At 27.4% G+C, this 14,702-nt stretch overlaps 1 long non-coding RNA gene across 2 annotated transcripts in view; it reads left to right on the forward strand.

Moving 5' to 3' along the window:
- Nucleotides 1-451: 451 nt before the first annotated feature.
- LOC127070219 (uncharacterized) overlaps nt 452-14,702 on the forward strand; it is a 51,904-nt gene continuing 37,653 nt past the window's right edge. For both annotated transcript variants that reach the window (XR_007784368.1, XR_007784367.1), the window contains exons 1-2: nt 452-1,221; nt 11,590-13,637. This is a non-coding gene — a long non-coding RNA (uncharacterized LOC127070219). The remainder of the gene's footprint in view (nt 1,222-11,589; nt 13,638-14,702) is intronic.

The following is a 14,702-nucleotide window of genomic DNA, read 5'->3' on the forward strand; positions in this document are numbered from 1 at the left end:
TACTAGCGGGCGTATACAAAGCAAATCTTATTACAATGTTTATATGTTTCTTTATCAGCTGATGTATCTAAATACACCTTATCTTATTTACTTTTGGTCGAATATCGTATGATATCAGTCTTTCCGCAACCACAGAGTTGGAAACTTGAAAGATCCCGTTTAAACATACGTTTGTAAATAGATAGATATGTATATATGTACATATGTACATAACTAGATACATAATATACACACCCACACACACGTACACAAAGTATATAGTAGTCTTTCTCTTGGGTATTACTTGAGATTTTATTATATTGTATAGACAGTAACGAGCAACCTTTGTGCTGCAAGGAGCCAAAATTACATGTCTGATATTGTTATTGATACAATTCATTATGAACTAAAAATGTTTAAATTGATTAGAAAAGAAATTAAAACTTGATAGAAAAAGAAAAAATTACACATTATTGAAGGGTATTTGTTATTTTCGGCATCAATTTACAATGAAATGTTTTCTATAATTCCATTGATTTTTTATTAGCAATACTTTTAATGTGTACGCATAAATGTATGTATATATATTTTTGTAATGGAACGAAATCTATTAGTTGTTTATTTTTAATTAGATATATGATTCTACTTCTCGTTAATAAACTTTACATTATTATATTGGAAGATACATTGGAAGATATTGAAATAAACTCTAATACAATCTTTTATTCGTTTGTCGTTAAAGTTACGAGTTTTGATAAATGATTTCGATACTTCGGTTAATAGTTAAAATGCGTTTCAACTGGCCGTAGATAACAAAGCTCTTCACAAATGTATCAACGTAAGATGTAATACCAGTGATTAAGAAATTCACTAATTAGAGTCGACTATTGTCGTTTTTCGATGCAAAATGTAAGTTGTAATTGCATTGATACGTACATGAATACGTATATGATAATGTTTTTTTATAAACCCTGAGTTACTCATTTCTGATACAGATTCAGATATATACAGATATATATATATGTATTATATATTATATATAATATGTATATATATATACAGAGAGAGAGAGAAAGAAAGAGTAAACGAATCGAGAATTTGAATGAAACAAAGAACGATATCGAGATTAAATTGAAAAGAAACTTTGTTAGCTCTTGACAAAAAGGCATTCGATAAGGAAGCATTAGCCGTCCAAAGTACAATTATATCAAAGACCTATTCAAATGAAAGGCGATTACATAGGTATCCTATTATGATACCTTATACTTCTTATTATTCATATAAAAGAAAAGAAGAAGAAAAAAAACAGTTTAGAAGATTAAGAAAGAAATTTCATGTTTATTTCCCAATATCTTCAATTATGATTGATTTATAAAGACAATAAGAATAATAATAACAATAATAATAACAACAATAATATGAAGAAGAAGAAGAAGAAGAACAAAGTATCTTGGTATATTCAATTTTGCTTTCTTGTTCTTATGTGGTATATGTAGCTAGTACAATGTAAATTTTAATGTGGGATTTTATATAAACGTGTCATTTAATGCGTATTATGATTAATATGCATTATTCATACACATATCAATGTATGTGTATTTAAATGAATATAGAATTTATACCTCGTTGACAAATTAAATTTACAATATTGAAATAAGGGTGTCACGATCAGGTACACGCATCACGTTCGATCGTCGACGATCTTTCAATATATAAAATATATCGATACCAAACGATATTACATTTGTTAAAAGGCATATACGTATTACGTACATACGCGTACACGTGCATACAGAAAAATTGAGAAAAAAATAGCAAAATAGAGCGAGGAAGAGAGAGAGAGAGAGATGAAAGTTCATTGTTTACGAGGAAGGACATCTGTCCTAACAAACGGAGTTTTCGATGAGGTCTCGTATTTTTCTATTCCTGTTGCTTTCTTTTATTTTTTGATTTTGATTATTTAACTAATTAAATTATAAAAATTTTAATATATATATATATATATATATATATATATATATATATAATATTATTACCCTGAAAGAAAAAGAGAATGTTTATAGCATTTACTAGCGGGCGTATACAAAGCAAATCTTATTACAATGTTTATATGTTTCTTTATCAGCTGATGTATCTAAATACACCTTATCTTATTTACTTTTGGTCGAATATCGTATGATATCAGTCTTTCTGCAACCACAGAGTTGGAAACTTGAAAGATCCCGTTTAAACATACGTTTGTAAATAGATAGATATGTATATATGTACATATGTACACAACTAGATACATAATATACGCACCCAGACACACATACACAAAGTATATAGTAGTCTTTCTCTTGGATATTACTTGAGATTTTATTATATTGTATAGACAGTAACGAGCAACCTTTGTGCTGCAAGGAGCCAAAATTACATGTCTGATATTGTTATTGATACAATTCATTATGAACTAAAAATGTTTAAATTGATTAGAAAAGAAATTAAAACTTGATAGAAAAAGAAAAAATTTTACATTATTTAAGGGTATTTGTTATTTTCGGCATCAATTTACAATGAAATGTTTTCTATAATTCCATTGATTTTCTATTAGCAATACTTTTAATGTGTACGCATAAGTGTATGTATATATATTTTTGTAATGGAACGAAATCTATTAGTTGTTTATTTTTAATTAGATATATGATTCTACTTCTGGTTAATAAACTTTACATTATTATATTGGAAGATACAATGGAAGATATCGAATTAAACTCTAATACAATGTTTTATTCGTTTGTCGTTAACGTTAAGACTTTTGATAAAAGATTTCAGTACTTCGGTTAATAGTTAAAATGCCTTTCAACTGGCCGTAGATAACAAAGCTCTTCACTAATGTATCAACGTAAGATGTAATATCAGTGATTAAGAAATTCACTAATTAGAGTCGACTATTGTCATTTTTCGATGCAAAATGTAAGTTGTAATTGCATTGATACGTACATGAATACGTATATGATAATGTTTTTTTATAAACCCTGAGTTACTCATTCCTGATACAGATTCAGATATATACAGATATATATATGTATTATATATTATATATAATATGTATATATATATACAGAGAGAGAGAGAGAGAGAGAGAGAGGGAGAGAGAGAGAGAGAGAGAAAGAAAGGGTAAACGAATCGAGAATTTGAATGAAACAAAGAACGATATCGAGATTAAATTGAAAAGAAACTTTGTTAGCTCTTGACAAAAAGGCATTCGATAAGGAAGCATTAGCCGTCCAAAGTACAATTATATCAAAGACCTATTCAAATGAAAGGCGATTACATAGGTATCCTATTATGATACCTTATACTTCTTATTATTCATATAAAAGAAAAGAAGAAGAAAAAAAACAGTTTAGAAGATTAAGAAAGAAATTTCATGTTTATTTCCCAATATCTTCAATTATGATTGATTTATAAAGACAATAAGAATAATAATAACAATAATAATAACAACAATAATATGAAGAAGAAGAAGAAGAAGAACAAAGTATCTTGGTATATTCAATTTTGCTTTCTTGTTCTTATGTGGTATATGTAGCTAGTACAATGTAAATTTTAATGTGGGATTTTATATAAACGTGTCATTTAATGCGTATTATGATTAATATGCATTATTCATACACATATCAATGTATGTGTATTTAAATGAATATAGAATTTATACCTCGTTGACAAATTAAATTTACAATATTGAAATAAGGGTGTCACGATCAGGTACACGCATCACGTTCGATCGTCGACGATCTTTCAATATATAAAATATATCGATACCAAACGATATTACATTTGTTAAAAGGCATATACGTATTACGTACATACGCGTACACGTGCATACAGAAAAATTGAGAAAAAAATAGCAAAATAGAGCGAGGAAGAGAGAGAGAGAGAGATGAAAGTTCATTGTTTACGAGGAAGGACATCTGTCCTAACAAACGGAGTTTTCGATGAGGTCTCGTATTTTTCTATTCCTGTTGCTTTCTTTTATTTTTTGATTTTGATTATTTAACTAATTAAATTATAAAAATTTTAATATATATATATATATATATATATATATATATATATATATAATATTATTACCCTGAAAGAAAAAGAGAATGTTTATAGCATTTACTAGCGGGCGTATACAAAGCAAATCTTATTACAATGTTTATATGTTTCTTTATCAGCTGATGTATCTAAATACACCTTATCTTATTTACTTTTGGTCGAATATCGTATGATATCAGTCTTTCTGCAACCACAGAGTTGGAAACTTGAAAGATCCCGTTTAAACATACGTTTGTAAATAGATAGATATGTATATATGTACATATGTACACAACTAGATACATAATATACGCACCCAGACACACATACACAAAGTATATAGTAGTCTTTCTCTTGGATATTACTTGAGATTTTATTATATTGTATAGACAGTAACGAGCAACCTTTGTGCTGCAAGGAGCCAAAATTACATGTCTGATATTGTTATTGATACAATTCATTATGAACTAAAAATGTTTAAATTGATTAGAAAAGAAATTAAAACTTGATAGAAAAAGAAAAAATTTTACATTATTTAAGGGTATTTGTTATTTTCGGCATCAATTTACAATGAAATGTTTTCTATAATTCCATTGATTTTCTATTAGCAATACTTTTAATGTGTACGCATAAGTGTATGTATATATATTTTTGTAATGGAACGAAATCTATTAGTTGTTTATTTTTAATTAGATATATGATTCTACTTCTGGTTAATAAACTTTACATTATTATATTGGAAGATACAATGGAAGATATCGAATTAAACTCTAATACAATGTTTTATTCGTTTGTCGTTAACGTTAAGACTTTTGATAAAAGATTTCAGTACTTCGGTTAATAGTTAAAATGCCTTTCAACTGGCCGTAGATAACAAAGCTCTTCACTAATGTATCAACGTAAGATGTAATATCAGTGATTAAGAAATTCACTAATTAGAGTCGACTATTGTCATTTTTCGATGCAAAATGTAAGTTGTAATTGCATTGATACGTACATGAATACGTATATGATAATGTTTTTTTATAAACCCTGAGTTACTCATTCCTGATACAGATTCAGATATATACAGATATATATATGTATTATATATTATATATAATATGTATATATATATACAGAGAGAGAGAGAGAGAGAGAGAGGGAGAGAGAGAGAGAGAGAGAAAGAAAGGGTAAACGAATCGAGAATTTGAATGAAACAAAGAACGATATCGAGATTAAATTGAAAAGAAACTTTGTTAGCTCTTGACAAAAAGGCATTCGATAAGGAAGCATTAGCCGTCCAAAGTACAATTATATCAAAGACCTATTCAAATGAAAGACGATTACATAGGTATCCTATTATGATACCTTATACTTCTTATTATTCATATAAAAGAAAAGAAGAAGAAAAAAAACAGTTAAGAAGATTAAGAAAGAAATTTCATGTTTATTTCCCAATATCTTCAATTATGATTGATTTATAAAGACAATAAGAATAATAATAACAATAATAATAACAACAATAATATGAAAAAGAAGAAGAAGAACAAAGTATCTTGGTATATTCAATTTTGCTTTCTTGTTCTTATGTGGTATATGTAGCTAGTACAATGTAAATTTTAATGTGGGATTTCAATTAAACGTCATTTAATGCGTATTATGATTAATATGCATTATTCATACACATATGAATGTATATATATTTAAATGAATATCGAATTTATACCTCGTTGACAAATTAAATTTACAATATTGAAATAAGGGTGTCACGATCAGGTACACGTATCACGTTCGATCCTCGACGATCTTTCTATATATAAAATATATCGATACCAAACGATATTACATTCGTTAAAATGCATATACGTATTACGTACGTACGCGTACACGTGCATACAGAAAAATTAAGAAAAAAATAGCAAAATAGAGCGAGGAAGAGACAGAGAGAGAGAAATAGATGAAAGTTCATTGTTTTCGAGGAAGGACGTCTGTCCTAACGAACGAAGTTTACGATGAGGTCTCGTATTTTTCTATTCCTGTTGCTATCTTTTCTTTTTTTGATTTTGATTAATTAACTAATTAAATTATAAAAATTTAAATATATATATATATATATATATATAATATTATTACCCTGAAAGAAAAAGAGAATGTTTATAGCATTTACTAGCGGACGTATACAAAGCAAATCTTATTACAATGTTTATATGTTTCTATATAAGCTGAAGTATCTAAATACACCTTATCTTATTTAATTTTGGTCGAATATCGTATGAGATCAGTCTTTCGGCAACCACTGAGTTGGAAACTTGAAAGATCCCGTATGAACATACGTTTGTAAATAGATAGATACGTATATATGTACATATGTACATAACTAGACACAATATACACACCCTCACACTCATACACAAAGTATATAGTAGCCTTTCTCTTTGGTATTGCTTGAGATTTTATTATATTGTATAGACAGTAACGAGCAACCTTTGTTCTGCAATGAGCCAAAATTAAATATCTGATATTGTTATTGATAGAATTCATTATGAACTAAAAATGCTTATATTGATTAAAAAAGGAATTAATGCTTGATAGAAAAAGAAAAAATTACACATTATTGAAGGGTATTTGTTATTTTCGGCATCAATTTACAATGAAATGTTTTCTATAATTCCATTGATTTTTTATTAGCAATACTTTTAATGTGTACGCATAAATGTATGTATATATATTTTTGTAATGGAACGAAATCTATTAGTTGTTTATTTTTAATTAGATATATGATTCTACTTCTCGTTAATAAACTTTACATTATTATATTGGAAGATACATTGGAAGATATTGAAATAAACTCTAATACAATCTTTTATTCGTTTGTCGTTAAAGTTACGAGTTTTGATAAATGATTTCGATACTTCGGTTAATAGTTAAAATGCGTTTCAACTGGCCGTAGATAACAAAGCTCTTCACAAATGTATCAACGTAAGATGTAATACCAGTGATTAAGAAATTCACTAATTATAGTCGACTATTGTCATTCTTCGATGCAAAATGTAAGTTGTAATTGCATTGATACGTACATGAATACGTATATGATAATGTTTTTTTATAAACCCTGAGTTACTCATTTCTGATACAGATTGAGATATATACAGATATATATATATATTATATATTATATATTATATATTATGTATATATAAATACAGAGAGAGAGAGAGAGAGAGAGAAAGAGGAAGGGTAAACGAATCGAGAATTGAATGAAACAAAGAACGATATCGAGATTAAATTGAAAAGAAACTTTGTTACCTCTTGACAAAAAGGCATTCGATAAGGAAGCATTAGCCGTCCAAAGTACAATTATATCAAAGACCTATTCAAATGAAAGACGATTACATAGGTATCCTATTATGATACCTTATACTTCTTATTATTCATATAAAAGAAAAGAAGAAGAAAAAAAACAGTTAAGAAGATTAAGAAAGAAATTTCATGTTTATTTCCCAATATCTCCAATTATGATTGATTTATAAAGACAATAAGAATAATAATAACAATAATAATAACAACAATAATATGAAGAAGAAGAAGAAGAACAAAGTATCTTGGTATATTCAATTTTGCTTTCTTGTTCTTATGTGGTATATGTAGCTAGTACAATGTAAATTTTAATGTGGGATTTTATTTAAACGTGTCATTTAATGCGTATTATGATTAATATGCATTATTCATACACATATCAATGTATGTGTATTTAAATGAATATAGAATTTATACCTCGTTGACAAATTAAATTTACAATATTGAAATAAGGGTGTCACGATCAGGTACACGCATCACGTTCGATCGTCGACGATCTTTCAATATATAAAATATATCGATACCAAACGATATTACATTTGTTAAAAGGCATATACGTATTACGTACATACGCGTACACGTGCATACAGAAAAATTGAGAAAAAAATAGCAAAATAGAGCGAGGAAGAGTGAGAGAGAGAGATGAAAGTTCATTGTTTACGAGGAAGGACATCTGTCCTAACAAACGGAGTTTTCGATGAGGTCTCGTATTTTTCTATTCCTGTTGCTTTCTTTTATTTTTTGATTTTGATTATTTAACTAATTAAATTATAAAAATTTTAATATATATATATATATATATATATATATATATATATATATATAATATTATTACCCTGAAAGAAAAAGAGAATGTTTATAGCATTTACTAGCGAGCGTATACAAAGCAAATCTTATTACAATGTTTATATGTTTCTTTATAAGCTGATGTATCTAAATACACCTTATCTTATTTACTTTTGGTCGAATATCGTATGATATCAGTCTTTCCCCAACCACAGAGGTGGAATGTTGGAAGATCCCATATAAACATACGTTTGTAAATAGATACATATGTATATATGTACATAGGTACATAACTAGATACATAATATACACACCCACACACACATACACAAAGTATATAGTAGTCTTTCTCTTGGGTATTACTTGAGATTTTATTATATTGTATAGACAGTAACGAGCAACCTTTGTGCTGCAAGGAGCCAAAATTACATGTCTGATATTGTTATTGATACAATTCATTATGAACTAAAAATGTTTAAATTGATTAGAAAAGAAATTAAAACTTGATAGAAAAAGAAAAAATTTTACATTATTGAAGGGTATTTGTTATTTTCGGCATCAATTTACACTGAAATGTTTTCTATAATTCCATTGATTTTCTATTAGCAATACTTCTAATGTGTACGCATAAGTGTATGTATATATATTTTTGTAATGGAACGAAATCTATTAGTTGTTTATTTTTAATTAGATATATGATTCTACTTCTGGTTAATAAACTTTACATTATTATATTGGAAGATACAATGGAAGATATCGAATTAAACTCTAATACAATGTTTTATTCGTTTGTCGTTAACGTTAAGACTTTTGATAAAAGATTTCAGTACTTCGGTTAATAGTTAAAATGCCTTTCAACTGGCCGTAGATAACAAAGCTCTTCACTAATGTATCAACGTAAGATGTAATATCAGTGATTAAGAAATTCACTAATTAGAGTCGACTATTGTCATTCTTCGATGCAAAATGTAAGTTGTAATTGCATTGATACGTACATGAATACGTATATGATAATGTTTTTTTATAAACCCTGAGTTACTCATTTCTGATACAGATTGATATATATACAGATATATATATATATATTATATATTATATATTATGTATATATAAATACAGAGAGAGAGAGAGAGAGAGAGAAGAGGAAGGGTAAACGAATCGAGAATTTTGAATAAAACATAGAACGATATCGAGATTAAATTGAAAGGAAACTTTGTTAGCTTCTTGACAAAAAGGCACTCTATAAGGGAAACATCAGCCATCCAAAGTACAATTATATCAAAGACCTATTCAAAGGAAAGACGATTACATAGGTATCCTATTATGATACCTTATACTTCTTATTATTCATATAAAAGAAAAGAAGAAGAAAAAAAACAGTTAAGAAGATTAAGAAAGAAATTTCATGTTTATTTCCCAATATCTTCAATTATGATTGATTTATAAAGACAATAAGAATAATAATAACAATAATAATAACAACAATAATATGAAAAAGAAGAAGAAGAACAAAGTATCTTGGTATATTCAATTTTGCTTTCTTGTTCTTATGTGGTATATGTAGCTAGTACAATGTAAATTTTAATGTGGGATTTCAATTAAACGTCATTTAATGCGTATTATGATTAATATGCATTATTCATACACATATGAATGTATATATATTTAAATGAATGTCGAATTTATACCTCGTTGACAAATTAAATTTACAATATTGAAATGAGGGTGTCACGATCAGATACACGTATCACGTTCGATCCTCGACGATCTTTCTATATATAAAATATATCGATACCAAACGATATTACATTCGTTAAAATGCATATACGTATTACGTACGTACGCGTACACGTGCATACAGAAAAATTAAGAAAAAAATAGCAAAATAGAGCGAGGAAGAGAGAGAGAGATAGATGAAAGTTCATTGTTTACGAGGAAGGACGTCTGTCCTAACAAACGGAGTTTTCGATGAGGTCTCGTATTTTTCTATTCCTGTTGCTTTCTTTTATGTTTTGATTTTGATTATTTAACTAATTAAATTATTAAAATTTTAATATATATATATATATATACATATATATATATATATATATATATATATATATATATATATACATATATATATATAATATTATCACACTGAAAGAAAAAGAGAATGTTTATACCATTTACTAGCTGACGTATACAAAGCAAATCTTATTACAATGTTTATATGTTTCTATATAAGCTGAAATATCTAAATACAACTTATGTTATTTACTTTCTGTCGAATATCGTATGAGATCAGTCTTTCGGCAACCACCGAGTTGGAAACTTGAAAGATCCCGTTTAAACATACGTTTGTAAATAGATAGATATGTATATATGTACATATGTACATAACTAGACACAATATACACACCCACACACTCATACACAAAGTATATAGTAGTCTTTCTCTTGGGTATTGCTTGAGATTTTATTATATTGTATAGACAGTAACGAGCAACCTTTGTTCTGCAATGAGCCAAAATTAAATATCTGATATTGTTATTTATAGAATTCATTATGAACTAAAAATGCTTATATTGATTAAAAAAGGAATTAATGCTTGATAGAAAAAGAAAAAATTACACATTATTGAAGGGTATTTGTTATTTTCGGCATCAATTTACACTGAAATGTTTTCTATAATTCCATTGATTTTCTATTAGCAATACTTCTAATGTGTACGCATAAGTGTATGTATATATATTTTTGTAATGGAACGAAATCTATTAGTTGTTTATTTTTAATTAGATATATGATTCTACTTCTGGTTAATAAACTTTACATTATTATATTGGAAGATACAATGGAAGATATCGAATTAAACTCTAATACAATGTTTTATTCGTTTGTCGTTAACGTTAAGACTTTTGATAAAAGATTTCAGTACTTCGGTTAATAGTTAAAATGCCTTTCAACTGGCCGTAGATAACAAAGCTCTTCACTAATGTATCAACGTAAGATGTAATATCAGTGATTAAGAAATTCACTAATTAGAGTCGACTATTGTCATTTTTCGATGCAAAATGTAAGTTGTAATTGCATTGATACGTACATGAATACGTATATGATAATGTTTTTTTATAAACCCTGAGTTACTCATTTCTGATACAGATTCAGATATATACAGATATATATATGTATTATATATTATATATAATATGTATATATATATACAGAGAGAGAGAGAGAGAGAGAGAGAGGGAGAGAGAGAGAGAGAAAGAAAGAAAGGGTAAACGAATCGAGAATTTGAATGAAACAAAGAACGATATCGAGATTAAATTGAAAAGAAACTTTGTTACCTCTTGACAAAAAGGCATTCGATAAGGAAGCATTAGCCGTCCAAAGTACAATTATATCAAAGACCTATTGAAATGAAAGACGATTACATAGGTATCCTATTATGATACCTTATACTTCTTATTATTCATATAAAAGAAAAGAAGAAGAAAAAAAACAGTTAAGAAGATTAAGAAAGAAATTTCATGTTTATTTCCCAATATCTTCAATTATGATTGATTTATAAAGACAATAAGAATAATAATAACAATAATAATAACAACAATAATATGAAAAAGAAGAAGAAGAACAAAGTATCTTGGTATATTCAATTTTGCTTTCTTGTTCTTATGTGGTATATGTAGCTAGTACAATGTAAATTTTAATGTGGGATTTCTATTAAACGTCATTTAATGCGTATTATGATTAATATGCATTATTCATACACATATGAATGTATATATATTTAAATGAATGTCGAATTTATACCTCGTTGACAAATTAAATTTACAATATTGAAATAAGGGTGTCACGATCAGGTACACGTATCACGTTCGATCCTCGACGATCTTTCTATATATAAAATATATCGATACCAAACGATATTACATTCGTTAAAATGCATATACGTATTACGTACGTACGCGTACACGTGCATACAGAAAAATTAAGAAAAAAATAGCAAAATAGAGCGAGGAAGAGACAGAGAGAGAGAGATAGATGAAAGTTCATTGTTTTCGAGGAAGGACGTCTGTCCTAACGAACGAAGTTTACGATGAGGTCTCGTATTTTTCTATTCCTGTTGCTATCTTTTCTTTTTTTGATTTTGATTAATTAACTAATTAAATTATAAAAATTTAAATATATATATATATATATATATATAATATTATTACCCTGAAAGAAAAAGAGAATGTTTATAGCATTTACTAGCGGACGTATACAAAGCAAATCTTATTACAATGTTTATATGTTTCTATATAAGCTGAAGTATCTAAATACACCTTATCTTATTTAATTTTGGTCGAATATCGTATGAGATCAGTCTTTCGGCAACCACTGAGTTGGAAACTTGAAAGATCCCGTATGAACATACGTTTGTAAATAGATAGATACGTATATATGTACATATGTACATAACTAGACACAATATACACACCCTCACACTCATACACAAAGTATATAGTAGCCTTTCTCTTTGGTATTGCTTGAGATTTTATTATATTGTATAGACAGTAACGAGCAACCTTTGTTCTGCAATGAGCCAAAATTAAATATCTGATATTGTTATTGATAGAATTCATTATGAACTAAAAATGCTTATATTGATTAAAAAAGGAATTAATGCTTGATAGAAAAAGAAAAAATTACACATTATTGAAGGGTATTTGTTATTTTCGGCATCAATTTACAATGAAATGTTTTCTATAATTCCATTGATTTTTTATTAGCAATACTTTTAATGTGTACGCATAAATGTATGTATATATATTTTTGTAATGGAACGAAATCTATTAGTTGTTTATTTTTAATTAGATATATGATTCTACTTCTCGTTAATAAACTTTACATTATTATATTGGAAGATACATTGGAAGATATTGAAATAAACTCTAATACAATCTTTTATTCGTTTGTCGTTAAAGTTACGAGTTTTGATAAATGATTTCGATACTTCGGTTAATAGTTAAAATGCGTTTCAACTGGCCGTAGATAACAAAGCTCTTCACAAATGTATCAACGTAAGATGTAATACCAGTGATTAAGAAATTCACTAATTATAGTCGACTATTGTCATTCTTCGATGCAAAATGTAAGTTGTAATTGCATTGATACGTACATGAATACGTATATGATAATGTTTTTTTATAAACCCTGAGTTACTCATTTCTGATACAGATTGAGATATATACAGATATATATATATATATTATATATTATATATTATATATTATGTATATATAAATACAGAGAGAGAGAGAGAGAGAGAGAAAGAGGAAGGGTAAACGAATCGAGAATTGAATGAAACAAAGAACGATATCGAGATTAAATTGAAAAGAAACTTTGTTACCTCTTGACAAAAAGGCATTCGATAAGGAAGCATTAGCCGTCCAAAGTACAATTATATCAAAGACCTATTCAAATGAAAGACGATTACATAGGTATCCTATTATGATACCTTATACTTCTTATTATTCATATAAAAGAAAAGAAGAAGAAAAAAAACAGTTAAGAAGATTAAGAAAGAAATTTCATGTTTATTTCCCAATATCTCCAATTATGATTGATTTATAAAGACAATAAGAATAATAATAACAATAATAATAACAACAATAATATGAAGAAGAAGAAGAAGAACAAAGTATCTTGGTATATTCAATTTTGCTTTCTTGTTCTTATGTGGTATATGTAGCTAGTACAATGTAAATTTTAATGTGGGATTTTATTTAAACGTGTCATTTAATGCGTATTATGATTAATATGCATTATTCATACACATATCAATGTATGTGTATTTAAATGAATATAGAATTTATACCTCGTTGACAAATTAAATTTACAATATTGAAATAAGGGTGTCACGATCAGGTACACGCATCACGTTCGATCGTCGACGATCTTTCAATATATAAAATATATCGATACCAAACGATATTACATTTGTTAAAAGGCATATACGTATTACGTACATACGCGTACACGTGCATACAGAAAAATTGAGAAAAAAATAGCAAAATAGAGCGAGGAAGAGTGAGAGAGAGAGATGAAAGTTCATTGTTTACGAGGAAGGACATCTGTCCTAACAAACGGAGTTTTCGATGAGGTCTCGTATTTTTCTATTCCTGTTGCTTTCTTTTATTTTTTGATTTTGATTATTTAACTAATTAAATTATAAAAATTTTAATATATATATATATATATATATATATATATATATATAATATTATTACCCTGAAAGAAAAAGAGAATGTTTATAGCATTTACTAGCGAGCGTATACAAAGCAAATCTTATTACAATGTTTATATGTTTCTTTATAAGCTGATGTATCTAAATACACCTTATCTTATTTACTTTTGGTCGAATATCGTATGATATCAGTCTTTCCCCAACCACAGAGGTGGAATGTTGGAAGATCCCATATAAACATACGTTTGTAAATAGATACATATGTATATATGTACATAGGTACATAACTAGATACATAATATACACACCCACACACACA

This window comes from Vespula vulgaris, chromosome 17, assembly GCF_905475345.1.
Source record: "Vespula vulgaris chromosome 17, iyVesVulg1.1, whole genome shotgun sequence".
NCBI lineage: Eukaryota > Metazoa > Arthropoda > Insecta > Hymenoptera > Vespidae > Vespula > Vespula vulgaris.